This window comes from Stenella coeruleoalba (assembly GCF_951394435.1).
Source record: "Stenella coeruleoalba genome assembly, chromosome: 1".
NCBI lineage: Eukaryota > Metazoa > Chordata > Mammalia > Artiodactyla > Delphinidae > Stenella > Stenella coeruleoalba.
Genome location: NC_137169.1, coordinates 22,231,551 through 22,247,164, shown reverse-complemented (window position 1 = coordinate 22,247,164; position 15,614 = coordinate 22,231,551). Strand labels below are relative to the sequence as shown.

Below are 15,614 nucleotides of genomic sequence, written 5' to 3'. Positions count from 1 at the left end.
ACCTTAAACTGAAAGCCTGTTCCCTCTCAAACCTGCTCCTATGTTTCCTGCCTCAATAAATGGTGCTACCCTCCACCCATTTTCTCAAGCCAGAAACTAAGGAGCTATTTTTGACTCCTCTTTCTTCTCTTTCTAAATCCAACCAACCACCAAATCCTATCCATTCTATCACCTATATATCTCTTTTAACCAACCCCCACTCTCCATCTGTGCTGCCATCATCATATTCTGAGCCACCACACTGTTACCTGGATTTTTCCAGCTGCTTCTCGTCAGTACCCTAATCTCTGGTCTTGATCTCCAATTCATTATCTACAGAGCAAAGTCATCTTACTAAAGGCCATTTTCCCCCACTTAAAAATCCTTCAGTGCATTCCCTTTGCTGCTATTAAGGTGCAAAGACCCTAATATGGCTTTCAAAACCCACCAAATCTGTCCCCTGCCCACCCTGCTAGCCTCATTTCTCACAGTTCTTCCTCTCACATTGTGGGCTCCTGCCATTGCATTTTTTCCAATTTCTCAACTACGCCATATTTCCTCACCTGAGCCTTCACACTTGTTTGCTCTACCGGGAATTCTCTTCTCTTTCCTCTTTGGCAAGTCACTGCTAAACTTTTATGACTTATTTAAAACATCGCTTCCTCAGAGAGGCCATCTGTGACATCCCTGACTAGATCTGAGAGGGCCTTCTTGCTTCCTCAGCGCCTGCAGCATCCCCGTCACAACCATCAACCCCCTTTGTCAGCCTCTCCCCCTCAGACTACATCCTGGCAGAGAAAGGATAGCTTTTCTTTTTCAACAGGCTCCCCTGTGCTAGCTCAGTGCCCAGGACTCTCGAGTGTAATAAATAGTTTTCAAATATCAGACTTCTATTTACAAAACTGCCCACCTAAAACTTCCTAAGAAAATCTGGCACATAGCATGTATGTAATAAATTTTTGTGCAATGAGTAACTCACTTTACCCTAAAAGACTTCTAGAATTTTCTCATCTTTAACTGAGGGGATATAAATTTGCTTAGACAGCTCAGGCTAAGCTGCCTTGCTTACTGCCCATCATTATGGCCAATATGTACTGAGTCCCTACTCCACATCGGACACAGACTTAGGCTCCCTGGATATGAAAAGGGATGTTATCTGCTCTTAAGGAGCTACAGAAGGGAAAGAGATGTGTGACACTGTCACATAGTGCAGAAAAAAAGTAATTGCAAGATACTACAATATACAATCTAAACTTATGTTGGGCTTCCCTGGTGATGCAGTGGTTGAGAGTCCGCCTGCCGATGCAGGGGACACGGGTTCGTGCCCCGGTCCGGGAAGATCCCACATGCCGCAGAGCAGCTGGGCCCGTGAGCCATGGCCGCTGAGCCTGCGCGTCCGGAGCCTGTGCTCCGCAACGGGAGAGGCCACAACAGTGAGAGGCCCGCGTACCGCAAAAATAAATAAATAAATAAATAAATAAATAAACTTATGTAAATTGAAGGTTTAAAACTGGCGGGGGTGGGGATTAGAGAATCAGTGGACTGGTGTGGCTGGCTGCCAGCAATAGAACCTAAATGATTAGGACCCTTGAGTTTAGAAAAAGCCAAAACGGATATGATGAAGTATAAAATGCCATCAAATCCTAGAATAATTGAACCAATAGATATCGTCAAAGTTTGAACCATAAAAATGTAGGGTGAAAAAAGAAATGTAGGGTGAATTAAAATAATCACAGCTAACAACTGTCGGACACTTGTTTGTTGTCAAGCACTATTCTGTTACATATTTAATGAATTTAAAAGATGTAATACTTTAGCATGTAACAATCGTAGGGAATTTATTTCAAAAAAAATGGTTTAAATGTTAAAAAATTAATAGCATAGGTAAATTAATGGGTTAGAGAAGCAGAATTAGGATGCTTCTAGTTCAACCTTCTACCCTAAGGTTGAGTCCTCTCTACAATACTCTGAATAAGTGGTAGACTAACTTCTTGATTAATACTTTCCTCAATAAGAACTCATATACTCCTTACCCCCCACACACCTCAGAACTCAAGAGGAAGGTTCTGGCTGCTTCTCTAACCTTCTGAGAATTTATCAGCGAAGATAATTATAATCATCCACGATATATCTCTCAGTATCAGTCAGAGACACAGGTCTGGTCCAACATGGCAATTCTTACATTCTTTAGAGAAGCAAGTTTGGGTTGAATATCTCTTATTATCCTAAATACCATATTCCTAGCAAGTAACCCGAATCAGCTCTACAGACTACACTGGCTAATTGCAAGGTCATCTCTTCGAGCTGAGTGTAAACTGAAAAGTAGCTCCTGTTTATAGCAACCAAAACTCCTAAGGCAAGATGAGTGAGTTGCTCCTTTGGGTATTTCATGGAAGGGGACTTAGAGTATTCATTGTGGAATCACACAACACTCTGTAATTCTAGGGGCACACATGAAGGAAATATGTCAAACTTAAGTGCAAAGGAAGAATTATTTGTAGCTATTTTCAAAGACAAATAAGACACCTTGAAAGTAAGCACGACTACTCACATAAACTATCAAAAAACTAAACATATGATAATCTGACTTACTCTGGATTAAATTCACTTTGTGTCCTGAAAATCGTTTAAAACATGGCAAGATGTAAGCATAAGTGTCACATGATCATAGGAACATCAGAGTTGGTAGTTGAAATGGACTAACAGAAATACTAGATATCCTGAAATTTTCTAACTCCAAAATGTATTTATTCCATACTTCACTGTAATTTTTGTAGACTGTGTGGTCTATTCTTAAGAAATTTCCAAGTTAAAACTTTATTATTACATGAGGTCAAAACTGGATTTTTTTTTCCCTTTATTCCTCCTCATGTATTTAGTAGGTGATCCAGGGTGCTACCAGATGTAATGAAGCCAGTAAGATCACTACATAGGACCACTGTGAGGAAAAGTGCCAGGGCAAATGAAGTTTGGGATAAGTCACATATTGGTGACCACTACGTAGGTGTTTAGGGAAGCAATAGCATAAAAGGGTTTTTTGTGGGTGTGTGAATGTTTTGTTTTTTCATGTCTATCTTCCCTTTCATGATTTTTCTCTTCAAGTGTGTCAAATCTATTGTTTATTCTGCAGTACGCGGGCCTCTCACTGCTGTGGCCTCTCCTGTTGCGGAGCACAGGCTCCGGACACGCAGGCCCAGCGGCCGTGGCTCACGGGCCTAGCCGCTCCACAGCATGTGGGATCTTCCCGGACTGGGGCACAAACCCATGTCCCCTGCAACGGCAGGCGGACTCTCAACCACTGCGCCACAAGGGAAGCCCTATTCTTTTTTTAAATTAAGTTTTAAATTTCAATCTTTTCAGTTTTCATTACTAGGAATTTTATTGTATTCTTTTCCAAATCTGCTTGACAGTAAAAGGGTTTTTTGAAGGGTCACCGTACTATAGTTGAGGAGACTTCTGCTTAGGACAAGACCAAAATACAGCCCAAACTATCCCAATGAAGTTGAGTACAAGTTGGCTATTCAATATGTTTGTTGAAGTAAATATGAATAAGTGGTTGACTAACAACTAATGACAAAAGTCATCAAGTCAGTAGACTAATTTAAATACACATAATTGATAAAAGGCTGACAAATTAGGGGAGTCAGTCCATTTAATGAAGAAGTCTCCCCAAGAGAGAAAAGAATCCTCTGTGAGACTCGAAATATCTGATCCTCCCTTTTCCTAATCCTCCAGGTTAAGGAGGAAAATGCCACTTCCAGGTTCTCCTAAACAGACACCAGTTAAGGCCCCTGCTGTGTCTGTTAGGAAGGGTTTTTGAATTTCTCACATCTTGAGAAGAGAATGCAGGCCTCCTCCAGCTTCTTAGACGGCCAAGCCTTCCCTTGATCCCTAAGTCAAGACTTGTGCCTTAGTCTGGGTGGATCACACTCCAGGACCTTCAAGCAAGAGTCTGCCCTCACCTCTCCTGCCCCTCAATTAGAAGACAGCAGGCCAATTCCCCTGTCATTTTAGAAAGCAAGGGTACTTTAGCCTTCTTCCCACCAATTATCTTCTCTCCCGTCCTCAAAAACACGGGTCTCCCCACCCGCGACAGACCAGATCACCCTGCTCTCCACCTATAATATCAGGAGGTACTCCCAGCTGTTATTCTCTCACAGATCTGGACCCTTCTCATTCCTTCCTCTGGAGGCTCTGAGGTGTCTTCTTACCGCCCCCTCATCTAGGGGACGGTAAGGGCCTGCTCACTTCCCCTTAGAGCTCTTCTTCCTTGTCCCCTGCTCCCACTACCGGACCTGTCACCACGCCTTCGGGGAAGCACCTGCTTCTTTCCCCCTGGACTGAATGGCCGAGGCCTCTAACGCGCCCCCGGGTGAAACGTGGACCCTCCTTTCTTCAGCAACCCACTCTCTGCTCTTGCTCCCCACCCCAAGGCACCCAGGGATACTCTCGGGCGGGCAGCGGGCTTCCTTCACCCTTCGCCCCACTTTCACCACTATTCCCTAGCCTGAGCGCGACCCAGGCCTCTCCCCAGCTCGACCCAGGCCTCTCCCCAGCTCCTCATCGAAGGGCCTGGTGCTCCCTGGATCCCGCCTCTGGGGATACCCCTGGATCCCCGGACCCCTCCCCAGGGTCCTGGGCGTTCGGGCCTCCCAGCCCGGAGTCGCTCCGGCCCCTCCAGGTCCCTCGGCCGAGGACTTCCGGGCCCCTCGGTCCGGGGCTCCGGGGCCCCCCAACGCCAGGCTCGCCGGCCCCCGGCCGCTCTCGGCCGGGGTCCGGACCCGGGCGCCGCGGCCGGCCGCGCTGGGGGCGGCCCGGCTGCTCGGGCGGACCCAGCGGCAGCGTCCCCCCACCCCCCCGCGGCGCCGCGACGTCCGCTCGCTCCCCGGCGGCGGCGGCGGCACGCACAGGGCGTGGGGAGGCGCCCGCGGAGGCAGGAGCCCCCCGCCCCCTGCGCGCCCGCCCGCCCTCGCCGGCCGCCGCGCGGCCCCCGCGCCCGCCCCCCCGCCCCCACCCCACCCCGCGCCCGCGCCCGCGCGCCCACCCCTCCCCCTCCTCACCGTCTCCGTCGGGCGGGCGGGCGGCGAGCGGCCAGGGCGGGCGGGCGACGGAGCATGCGCAGACGCCGCCACGGCCGCTACCGCCACCGCCGCCGCCAGGCCCAGCTTCAACACTTCCGGCCGCCGCCGCCGGCGAGTTGGCTCCTTAAAGGGGACGCGTCCCTATTGCCGGCCCCGCGGAGGATGAACTTCAGCCGGAGGGTTTGGGGCCTTTATCAGAGCAAGAATCTCCTGCCCTGGAAAATTAGTGTTGGGAGGGACTCCAGGGATCCTGATAACTTTTCTAACCCCACTTTACGGGTGAGGAAAACGAGGCCTAAATTAAAGTCTCACCTCATTCGCAATCGGGGGCAAAGGCATGTCTCTCAAAGGCAGGACTCCCCTTGGAGGACTCTGCCCCTCTTACTTCCTCAAATCCGGTTATGAAGCTTACGTTCATCAGACTTTCAGAAGTGATGATACAACTATCATTTTGGAATCAAAGATCTGGTTCAGGATAGAGTCAGTAAGCAAACTCTGCGTTCTCACCCATGCATGTTTGTCAAGCCTTTTCTGGTTGTGAGGTTTGTTCTGGGTTCAAGTCATAAATTCTTTGGGGGTTACTGGACAGCTCTAAGCCCCTATTTTGCCTAGGAATTAGGTTGTTGTTAAGTGTTAAGAGAAATGATCCTTGAAAATGCTTAGGAAAGTTCCTGGGGCCAGTAATAGTAATTAGCAAGTGTTAAGACCTTTCTATGGCCAGGCCTTAGGGAAGATACCTTTGTCTCATATAATCTTCTTGGCTTCTCTACTAAGTAGCTTCTTTTCACTCCCGTTTTACAGATAAAATACAGGAGGCCAAGAGAAGTTAACTAATCCCTCAAGGTCACAAAACTTATAAATGGTATAGCCGGGATGTAAACTCAGGCCCTTCTTTCTGCAGAGTACATGGTCATAACCACTCATATGGTTGCTACCGTTATTAAGAACGAATGAGGTAGTGGCATGCAGGCACTGTTTTGGAAGGGGAGAGAGAATTGCTTCCCCATCTTGCCCCTTCCTATGAGTCACATCTCTGATCTCTGTCCCCTCTGTCATGACGAGGTGACAGGAAGTTTTACAGGTTCTTGATTCAAGAACAGGTAGTCAACCCAGGAGTCGAACAATAGAATAGGATTTGGGGGTCAGACAACCTGGATTCTAGGCTTGGTTATCGCAGCCCAGGGATCTTGGCCAAGTCACAAGTCCCTTAAGCCTTGATTTCCTCATCTGTAAAATAGAGATGATTTTCCCACTGTGCCCACCTCTGAGGGCTGTTTCCAGGATCAAATAAGGAGACTTACACATTAGTAGGTGATTTTGAATATAATAGGGGCTGGTCATGAGTGGACTCCTGACCTTTGTGAACTATTTCATAGCAAGATCATCTATATCTTTTGATTATGCATCATGCACTCATTGAACATTGACCAAAACCCTGTCCCTGCCTTCCAGAAGTTCTCGGTCTACTTCTTCAGAGACAGAATTGTAAACATACAAGACAGTACAGTGTGATAGGTGTTATCATAGAGATATAAACAAAGCACAGAAAAATTGCAAAAGACTCTCCCTGGAGGACTCCTGAAAGGCTTCACAGAGGAGGAGGCATTTATGCCTGGTCTCAAACAATGAGTAGGAGTTTATCAAAGGGAAAAGTGGGGAAGAGCATTCCAAAAACAACATGTACAAAGAAATACAGGGAAATGTGGCTGAAGAGGGGGGCTGGAACCAGATGGTTCTCATAAGGGGTAAGGAGATATCCTACAAGGAGTGGGGACCCAAGGGAGGTTTAAGTCCTCTTCAGCTGTAGTGCTAACACCCAGCCCCAGCCCACAGGACTTATCTGGACCACTGAAGTCATTTTCTAGTACTCAGCAACCCTATTCACCCACTTGCAAATGTTAACCGCCCTAGGCACCTAAAGGGAGTAACCCTTTAAAGAAATAACGTCAAATTATGTGACTTCCCTGTTAAAAACCCTTCAGTAGCTTCCTATTGCACTTAGAATAAAATCCATACCTCTCACTAGGGCCACCCTGTGTGATCTCCTTCCTGTCCTCCTCTGCCCCTCACTCACTGTGCTCTGGATACTCTCTTTGTGCCTGGAACTCTTTTCAGGGCCTTGTCACTGGCTCTTCCCCCTAGCTGGGAAGCTCCTCCCTCAGGTCTTCAGAGCTCACTCTCATCTATCCTTCCTCACAGACCTTCACTGGCTCCCAACCTTAAAGTGGGGTCCCCAGTCACCTTCTTCCCTATCATTGTTGCTCCCAGTTCTACCAGGGCACTTGTCAGGTTCATTTGGGGGACTATTCAGGGCACCATGTCTGAGAGAACTCCCATCCATGTCCTAGTCATTTTCTCTCAACCCCCCAGCTTACCTTCATAGCAATCCCCACAATGTGAAAGCCCCTGGATTATTTATTTATCTATTTTGTGTCAACCTGTAGAGTTTGGTGCACAGCAAATGTTTGTTGATCGAATGAATGAATGATCCGAAAAATTATGATACGGACTGGAGAGGATAAAGACCAGGAAAAGGAAACTATGTGAGGGAAACTAGGATCATCTTGCTAGGATCACCCCCACAAGAGAGAGAGGGGCTCATGCAGGGCAGAGTTCATGGCTGTGCTCCAGACACAGTTCCAAACTGGAACCAACAGGTCTTAGTGACCAAGCAAATGCGGGGAGTGAGAGAAAGGGACAAGGATGACCCCAAGTGAAGGAACAAAGCAGGAAGAGTTTGTTGGGGATTGAGGGAAAGTAGAAATAATGAGTCCATTTGGACTTGTTGAGTCTGCGGTGTTTGAGGGACATCTAGATGAAGGCATCCAGAGGAAGTTGGATTGACTGGTCTGAGGCAAGAGTCCAGGACTGGATTTTGGGACCTGTCAATGTAGATGGGCCACAGAGGCCAAGAGTGGATGGGTCATCCAGGAAGAGTGTGCAGGCAATGTGGGGCCCAAACCTGGGGAACATTAAGCCTTGAGGAACCTGAAGGAACCAACCAGAAGTGGTAAGAATGCTTAGCTCCCTGGACAGAGAAGAGAAAAGAAGCCCAGAGAGCAGGCAGGGCGCTTCCAGAAGGGGATGGATGGCAGGACTTCTCTGGTAGTCCAGTGAGTAAGACTCCGGGTTCCTAGTGCAGGGGGCCAACATTTGATCCCTGGTGGGAGAACAAGATCCCGCATGTGTGCCGCAACTAAGAAGTCCTTATGACACAACTAAGAGTCTGCATGCTGCAACTAAGTCCCATGCTGCAACTAAAAGAGCCCACACTCCGCAACTAAAGATCCCGCATGCCACAACTAAGACCTGGAGCAGCCTAAATAAATAAATATTTTTTTAAAAAAAGAAGAAGAAGATGGCACCAACAATGCCAGATACTGCAGAGAGATCAGGCAAGGAAAAAGGAGAAGTCATTGGACTTAGCAGCTAAGAGGATATTGCTGATCCTTCCAGGGTGGGTCACCTCTGAGGTTAGGGAGGAGGCCAGATTGGAGTGAATCAAATGGTAAGTGGGAGAAGTAGCAGAAACAGTGAGTGGAGAAAATTCTTTAAAATTTTTTGACAAAAAGAAGGAACTAAGGCATAAGGCAAAAAGATGATTATTTTAAGAGGCAAAAAGGTCATGTGAAGGCTTTCCTTTTTTATTTTTTCACTTAATTGTTTTTCCTGTAATTACCTGTTCACTGCAGAAAATTGTAAAATGCATAAAAGGATGAAGAAGGAAAAAAAACCCACGTATTTAACATGTGGTATATTTCCTTCCAATCTTTTTTCTATGCATTTTTTTCCTTTAGCTTGAAGAATTGTCTTGAATGTGCAATCTGTGTTATTCTTCTTTTCCCCTTAAACACTGTTTCCTAAACATTGAAGAGAATAATTTTTCTTCTCCTCTTCCCACACCCCACCTCACCCTCACCCCACCGCATCCCCCTCCCTCTCCCTCTTTTTTGGCTGGGCTGAGCAGCTTGCAGAGTCTTAGTTCCCTGACAGGGATTGAACCCACACCCTCCCTTGGCAGTGAGAGCATGAGAGTACAGAGTCCTAACCACTGGACCGCCAGGGAATTCCCTTTTCCTTCTTCTTTTCAATATGAGACATACTTGAATGGCCAGTCTGGTTCTATCCTCCCCTCTAGCATTCTTGGGGTCTCTCTGATTTCTGAGCAGACAATTTTGTTTGGGAGATAATTCTGTTCATTTTGGGTGACTAAAAAAGATGAACAGTGGAAGGGCCAAAAATAACTTTGGGGGTAGCTGGCAGGGTTAGGAGAGGCCTCCGTGTGGGACGTTCAAGGCTTCCAGGCCCCCTTGGGGACACTGTGGGTATGAACTGGACAAGGCCCACAGTGGCTGCAATCAGTTTGAAAACAGCAGGGAAACTGAGGGACAGTGGTACCCAGATCTGCTGAGAGCTTGCTCTAAGCACATTAGATCTATATAACCTCCCAGGTCCTGTTATTAACCCAGTGTAACGTGAGAGATTAAGAACATTCCCACATTCAGAGAATTCCCTGGCAGTCCAGTGGTTAGGAATCTGTGCTTTCACTGCTGAGGGCCCAGGTTCAATCCCTGGTCAGGAAACTAAGATCCTGTGCAAGCTACGCAGCCAAAAAAGAAAAAAAAAAAAACTTTCCCACATTCATATATCTATTTGTTGGCTGTGTTGTATTTGAACTTAGGCAGTTGCACTGCAGAGCCCATGCTCCTAGTTACCCCACCATTGTGGCCCTCCTATCCCTGGTTGCACATAGAATCACTTGGGGAGATCTTATAAAATACTCATACCAGAGTCCCACCCCAGATAAATTCAAGTGGAATCTGTGAAGCTAGAGCCTGGCCATGAAAATTTTCTAAAATGTCCCTCAATGACTCTAATGGACAGCCAGGTGGAAGAACTACAGCTCTGCTGGCTCTTGACTATGTTTATTTCAAGCCAAGTAACAACAACAGCAGCATGAATAATAACAGCTAAAGCTTACTAAGTGCCAGGCCATTTAACTTATTTATTTATTTTAATTTATTTAACTTATTTTACTTTTGCCTGTGTTGGGTCTTCGTTGCTGTGCGCAGGCTTTCTCTAGTTGCAGCAAGCAGGGGCTACTCTTCTTTGCACTGCGCGGGCTTCTCACTGTGGTGGCTTCTCATTGCAGAGCACGGGCTCTAGGCGTATGGGCTTCAGTAGTTGTGGCATGCAGGTTCAGTTGTTGTGGCGCAGGGGCTTAGTTGCTCCACAGCATGTAGGATATTCCCGGAGCAGGGCTCGAACCTGTGTCCCCTGCATTGGCAGGCAGATTCTTAATTTTTTTTTTTTGAGATTTGATTGCAAAGCAATGTTCATTATTATTATTTTTTAATATCTTTATTGGAGTATAATTGCTTTACAATGGTGTGTTAGTTTCTGTTGTATAACAAAGTGAGTCAGCTATACGTATACATATATCCCCATATCCCCTCCCTCTTTCGTCTTCCTCCCACCCTCCCACCCTCCCCATCCCACCCCTCTAGGTGGTCACAAATCACCAAGCTGATCTCACTGTGCTATGCGGCTGCTTCCCACTAGCTATCTATTTTACGTTTGGTAGTGTGTATATGTCCATGCCACTCTCTTACTTCGTCCCAGGCTTACCCTTCCCCCTCCCCGTGTCTTCAAGTCCATTCTCTACGTCTGGCAGGTGGATTCTTAACCACCACGCCACCAGGGAAGACCCCCCAGGCCATCTTAAACACTTGTTATTAACTTATGGAATCCCCACAAGGTAGGTACTAGTAGTGTCCCCATTTTACAGATAGGAAAACTGAGGTCGCATAGTTGGTATGTGGTAGAACCAGAATCTGAGCTCTTGACCTCAGTCTATGCTATGGCCTAACCATTACGATTTCCTGAGACTAACTGCTCATAGGATTGAAGGGAAAAGAAACTAACATTGCTTAAGCCCTTTCTCTGTGTCTGCAGTGTGCTAGGAGCCTTTCCATAGATAAAATTCCAGGCAGGAAATTTCCTTTCCAGGTAGGAAGTGTTATCCCTATTTCTCAGAAGAGGCAAAACAGGCTCAGTGAAATTAAGTGGCACAGCCTCGGGTTGCAAGTCTAAGAAGTTGCAGAGCTGCCACTCCCAATGGATCCGTCCTAATTCCAGGCTCTGTCCACTTATTTGAAGTAACTAAAATAGTCAAATTCATAGAGACAGAAAGTAAAATAGTGGTTACCAGGGGCCGAGGGAAGGGGGGTTTGGGAAGTTAGTGTTTAGTGGGAGTTTCAACTGAGGATGATGAAAAAGTTCTAGAAATGGATGATGGTGATGATCGCACAACAATGTGAATGTACTTAATGCCGCTGAACTGTACACTTAAAAATGGTTAAAATGATAAATTTTATGTTAAGTATATTTTAACCACAATTTTAAAAATTAAAAATTAATAAAATAAAATAAGATAATTTAAAGAAAATAAGAGACGGTGAAGAGTGAGGTTTTGGGCATGCCTATGATGTCCCTGGCACTGGGCAGGAAGCTGGTCATGAGCTGAGGGAGCTTACACTCTAGTGGGCATAACAGTGCATATGCCAAGCGCCTGGTAGAGAGAATGTACTCATAAGTGTAGCTACTAATAGTCCCTGCCACAGATGGGGAGACTGAGGCCCAGAGAGGGCCTTAACTAAGGTCCTGTAGCCAATGGAGGCAGCTGACTGGGCTCTATTCTAAAAGGCAGGTGGGTGGTGCCAGTTGGAGTATTAATAATACCAGCTGGCATTTCTTGAGTGCTTATTACATTCCAGATATGATACCCAGTCCTGTGAGTGTGGATTACCACATTTACTCTTCCCAACCTCCCTGTGAATGAGGTACCATTATCGTGTTCCTTTTACAGATGAGGAAACTGAGGCCAAGGCAGAGACTGATTCAAGGTCACAGAGCAAGCAGGACTTGAATTTTCTCCTCTCTGGCTCCAAAACCAGCAAGTTAGCCTTTTGCTTTGGTGATGGTGGAGGACAGTAGGGGTGGGTGGGGCTGGTGTGGGGAGGAGGTGATTCACCTAACTGTATCTGGATTCATCCCCAATATATTTTTTTTGCACCCACGGGCGGAACTTCCTCCCTTCCAGATTCAGTCCCCATCTATTAGTGGCTTCTGGCTTCCGAGAATGTGATACAGAGGGTGGGGTGAGCTGCGAGGGGTGGGGAGGTAGACACAAAAGTGCAGGCAGTCTTTAGTAAACACAGATTTTTGAGTGCTCTCTATGTACCAGGCAATGTTCCAGGGGCTGGGAGTCCCGTGTGAATAAAATAGATTTTGTCTCTGTTCTCATAGACATTCTATTGCAGAGTGTATACATTGTGGGGGGTAGAAAAAGAGGGGAAGTGGGGGAGAGAGGAGGGAAGTGGATATAGACAAGGGACAGGATATGCCAGGTGTCAGTAAGGGCTATAAAGGAGATGTGAGAGAGACAGTGACTGGGGAGGGGATATAACTAGACACAGTGAGAACAGGAAAGGCCTGGCTCAGGAGCTAAGGCATGGAGGATGAGAAGGAGCCAGCTGAAGATCTGGAAGCAGAACATTCCAGGATTCTATGGGGAAACAGCACAGGCAAAGGCTGTGAAATCCATGTGTTGGAGGAACTTGGAGAAGCCCAGTCAGGCTGGAGCAGAGTGACAGAAAAAAAAGGAGTAAAAAGAAGATCCCACTGCCAGCTCATGCAGGGTCTTGTAGACCACGATGAGAAGCACAAGGTTAATTCTAAGGGAAAGGAAGGCCATTGGAGGAGTTAAGAATGAAGATGAGGGCTTCCTTGGTGGTGCAGTGGTTAAGAATCTGCCTGCCAATGAAGGGGACATGGGTTCGAACCCTGGTTCAGGAAGATTCCCACATGCCTCAGAGCAACTAAGCCCGTGCACCACAACTACTGAGCCTGAGCTCTAGACCCTGAGAGCCACAACTACTGAGCCCACGTGCCACAACTACTGAAGCCTGCTCGTCTAGAGCCCATGCTCCACAACAAGAGAAGCCACCTCAGTGAGAAGCCCGCGCACCGCAATGAAGAGTAACCCCGCTCGCCGCAACTAGAGAAAGCCCGCGCGCAGCAACGAAGACCCAACGCAGACAAAAATAAAAATAAATTTAAAAAAAAGAATGAAGACGAGAAGGCAGCATGACAGGGGACTTTCCCGGTGGTCCAGTGGGTAAGACTCTGCGCTCCCAACGCAGGGGGCCAGGGTTCGATCCTGGTCAGGGAACTAGATCCCGCATGCATGCTGCAACTAGGAGTCTGAATGCCACAACTAAGAAAGCCCACATGCCGCAACTAAAAGACCCCACATGCTGCAACGAAGATCTCGCATGCCGCAACTAAGACCTGGCGCAGCCAAAATAAATAAATATTAAAAAAAAAAAAAAAAGAAGAAGAAGGCAGCATGACAGGAAGTCAAAAGACCAATTAGGAGGTTCTGGCTGTAATATAACAGAACAGGTGATGACGGTGGGGATTCAGGAGGTGGTCTTAGAGTGGTCTTTTGGAGGTGACTAAGTGATGGAGGTGCCATTCACTGAGGTGGAGGAAACAAGAGGAGAAGCAGGTTTGATGGGGGGATGGGAATCTAAAGGGAAGTAGGGATAAAAATTATGAATTGAGTTGTGGACATGTTGAAATTGCAGAATTAGTAGCTGGCCAGGCAGCTGGAGACAGTGTCCCCAGCTGGAAGTAGATACCTGGGAATAGAGACCAGAGGCTGCCCACTCTGGGGACCCATAGGGCATAACTCTTCACAGATGGATAATGTAGAGTCCAGAGGATGCCTGAAGTTTTTTTTGTTTGTTTGTTTTTGTTTTTAATTGGTTATCAACATTTACAACTCCAGAGATATCAAACAAAAGGATTTCCTCCTCCTCTTCCAAATTCGCTGTTCTGGTCACACTGGGCCCTGGGCCCGCGTACTGGGAAGGCCACAGCAGGGTGGTAGGGGAGCCCACTGCTCCTCCAGCTCAGGCATGAATTCTTCAGCTGGTCCCACCACAGCAGGCCTGCTGCAGATTCCACTCAAGGCCTGGTCCTGACAGCCCTAGAGTTTCATCCTCTGGCACGGGCAGGAGGTGACACCATAGAAGAGGAAAAAGTTGGTCTGGGACAGAGAAAATAATTTCTCCCATTCTGTAGTGGTTATTGTTAGCGGTTATTGATACACAAAAGTTGTAAATTCTGATGAAGTCCAATTTACTTATGTTTTCTTTTGTTTCCTGTGCTTTTGGTGTCATATTTAAGAAATCATTACGAAACACAATGTCATAAAACTTTTCTCCTGTTTTCTTCTAAGCACCTTATAGTTTTAGCTCTTAAGTTTAGATCTTTGATCTGAGTTATTTTTTGTATGTGATTTAAGGTAAAATTTCAACTTCATTCTTTTGCATGTGGATATCCAGTTTTCCCAACACTATTTGCTGAAAAAACTGTCCTTTCTCCATTGAATGGTCTTGGCACTTTTATCAAAAATCATTTGATGCCACAATTTATTTCTGGACTCTCTATTGTATTCCATTGGTCTATATGTCTGTTTTTATACCAATACCACAAAATTTTTACTTAGTTTTCTTTGTAGTAAGTTTTGAAATCGGGAAGTTTAGTCCTCCAACTTTGTTCTTTTTCAAGAGTGTTTTGGGTATTCAGGGTCCCTTGAGAATCCAAATGAATTTTAGGATGGGTTTTTCTAAATATTTCTGTAAAAAATGTCATTGGGATTTTTATAGGGATTGCATTGAATCCACAGTTTGTTTTGGCTAGTACTGGCATCTTAACAAGATTAAGTCTTTCAACCTGTGAACATGAAATGTCTTTCCATTTGTTTCTGCCTTCTTTAATTTCTTTCAGCAATGTTTTGTAGTTGTAATGTACAAGTTACACTCCTCCTTGGCTACATTTCACCTCCTTGGTTAAATTTATTCCTAAGTATTTTATTCTTTTTGATATTATTGTAAATGAAATTATTTTCTTAATTTCCTTTTCAGTTAGTGTATAGACTACAATTTTTGTGTGACCTTCATTTCTTATCAGTGGTCACTGATCCCAACATCCGAGATAGGGGATCTCAGGAACCAGATTTGGTTGGTTTCAAGAGAGGAGCTATGCTGGCATCTGCCCATCTGAAGGATGGAAACTTCCTCTTCTCTTCTGACAAATTGACACCCTCTTCTCTTCCATCCTTCAAAATACCAAAGCTTCCTAGCCTCTCAAAATCCATCTCCCTGAACCATCTCCTCTTCCCCCACCCGCCTGCAGTAAACCCATCCAGTTGGGAGTCTCTGATATTATTTGAAGTAATTCTATTTTAATTTCAGAAGGGTCTGCTACTTTCTTGAAAGTGGTGTAATCTTCATTACCTGTAAAATGAGAAGACTGTTTTGTCCTACATAGGAGAGTACAGTCAACTCTCTAGAATGGACAGAAACATGCTATCTTGTTTACTCCTATATCCTAGGACATAGTAGGTGCTTAGTAAATAGTGGCCAATGTAATTGTATATACACAAGAACTTCATGGATTGTGAAATGCTCTACAAATGTATTG

General features: G+C 46.0%; 1 protein-coding gene across 5 annotated transcripts in view; it reads right to left on the bottom strand.

Annotated features, from left to right (window-relative positions):
* Positions 1-5,106, bottom strand: part of GMEB1 (glucocorticoid modulatory element binding protein 1) — a 31,389-nt gene extending 26,283 nt beyond the window's left edge. For 2 of the 5 annotated variants that reach the window (XM_079938821.1, XM_079938826.1), the window contains exon 1: positions 5,040-5,106. The gene's annotated coding sequence lies outside the window, so the exon portion shown is untranslated. Of the gene's footprint in view, positions 1-542; positions 593-5,039 lie in introns of those variants that run through there. The other 3 variants (XM_079938822.1, XM_079938823.1, XM_079938825.1) reach the window with 3 other exon arrangements.
* Between the last annotated feature and the right edge of the window lie 10,508 nt (positions 5,107-15,614).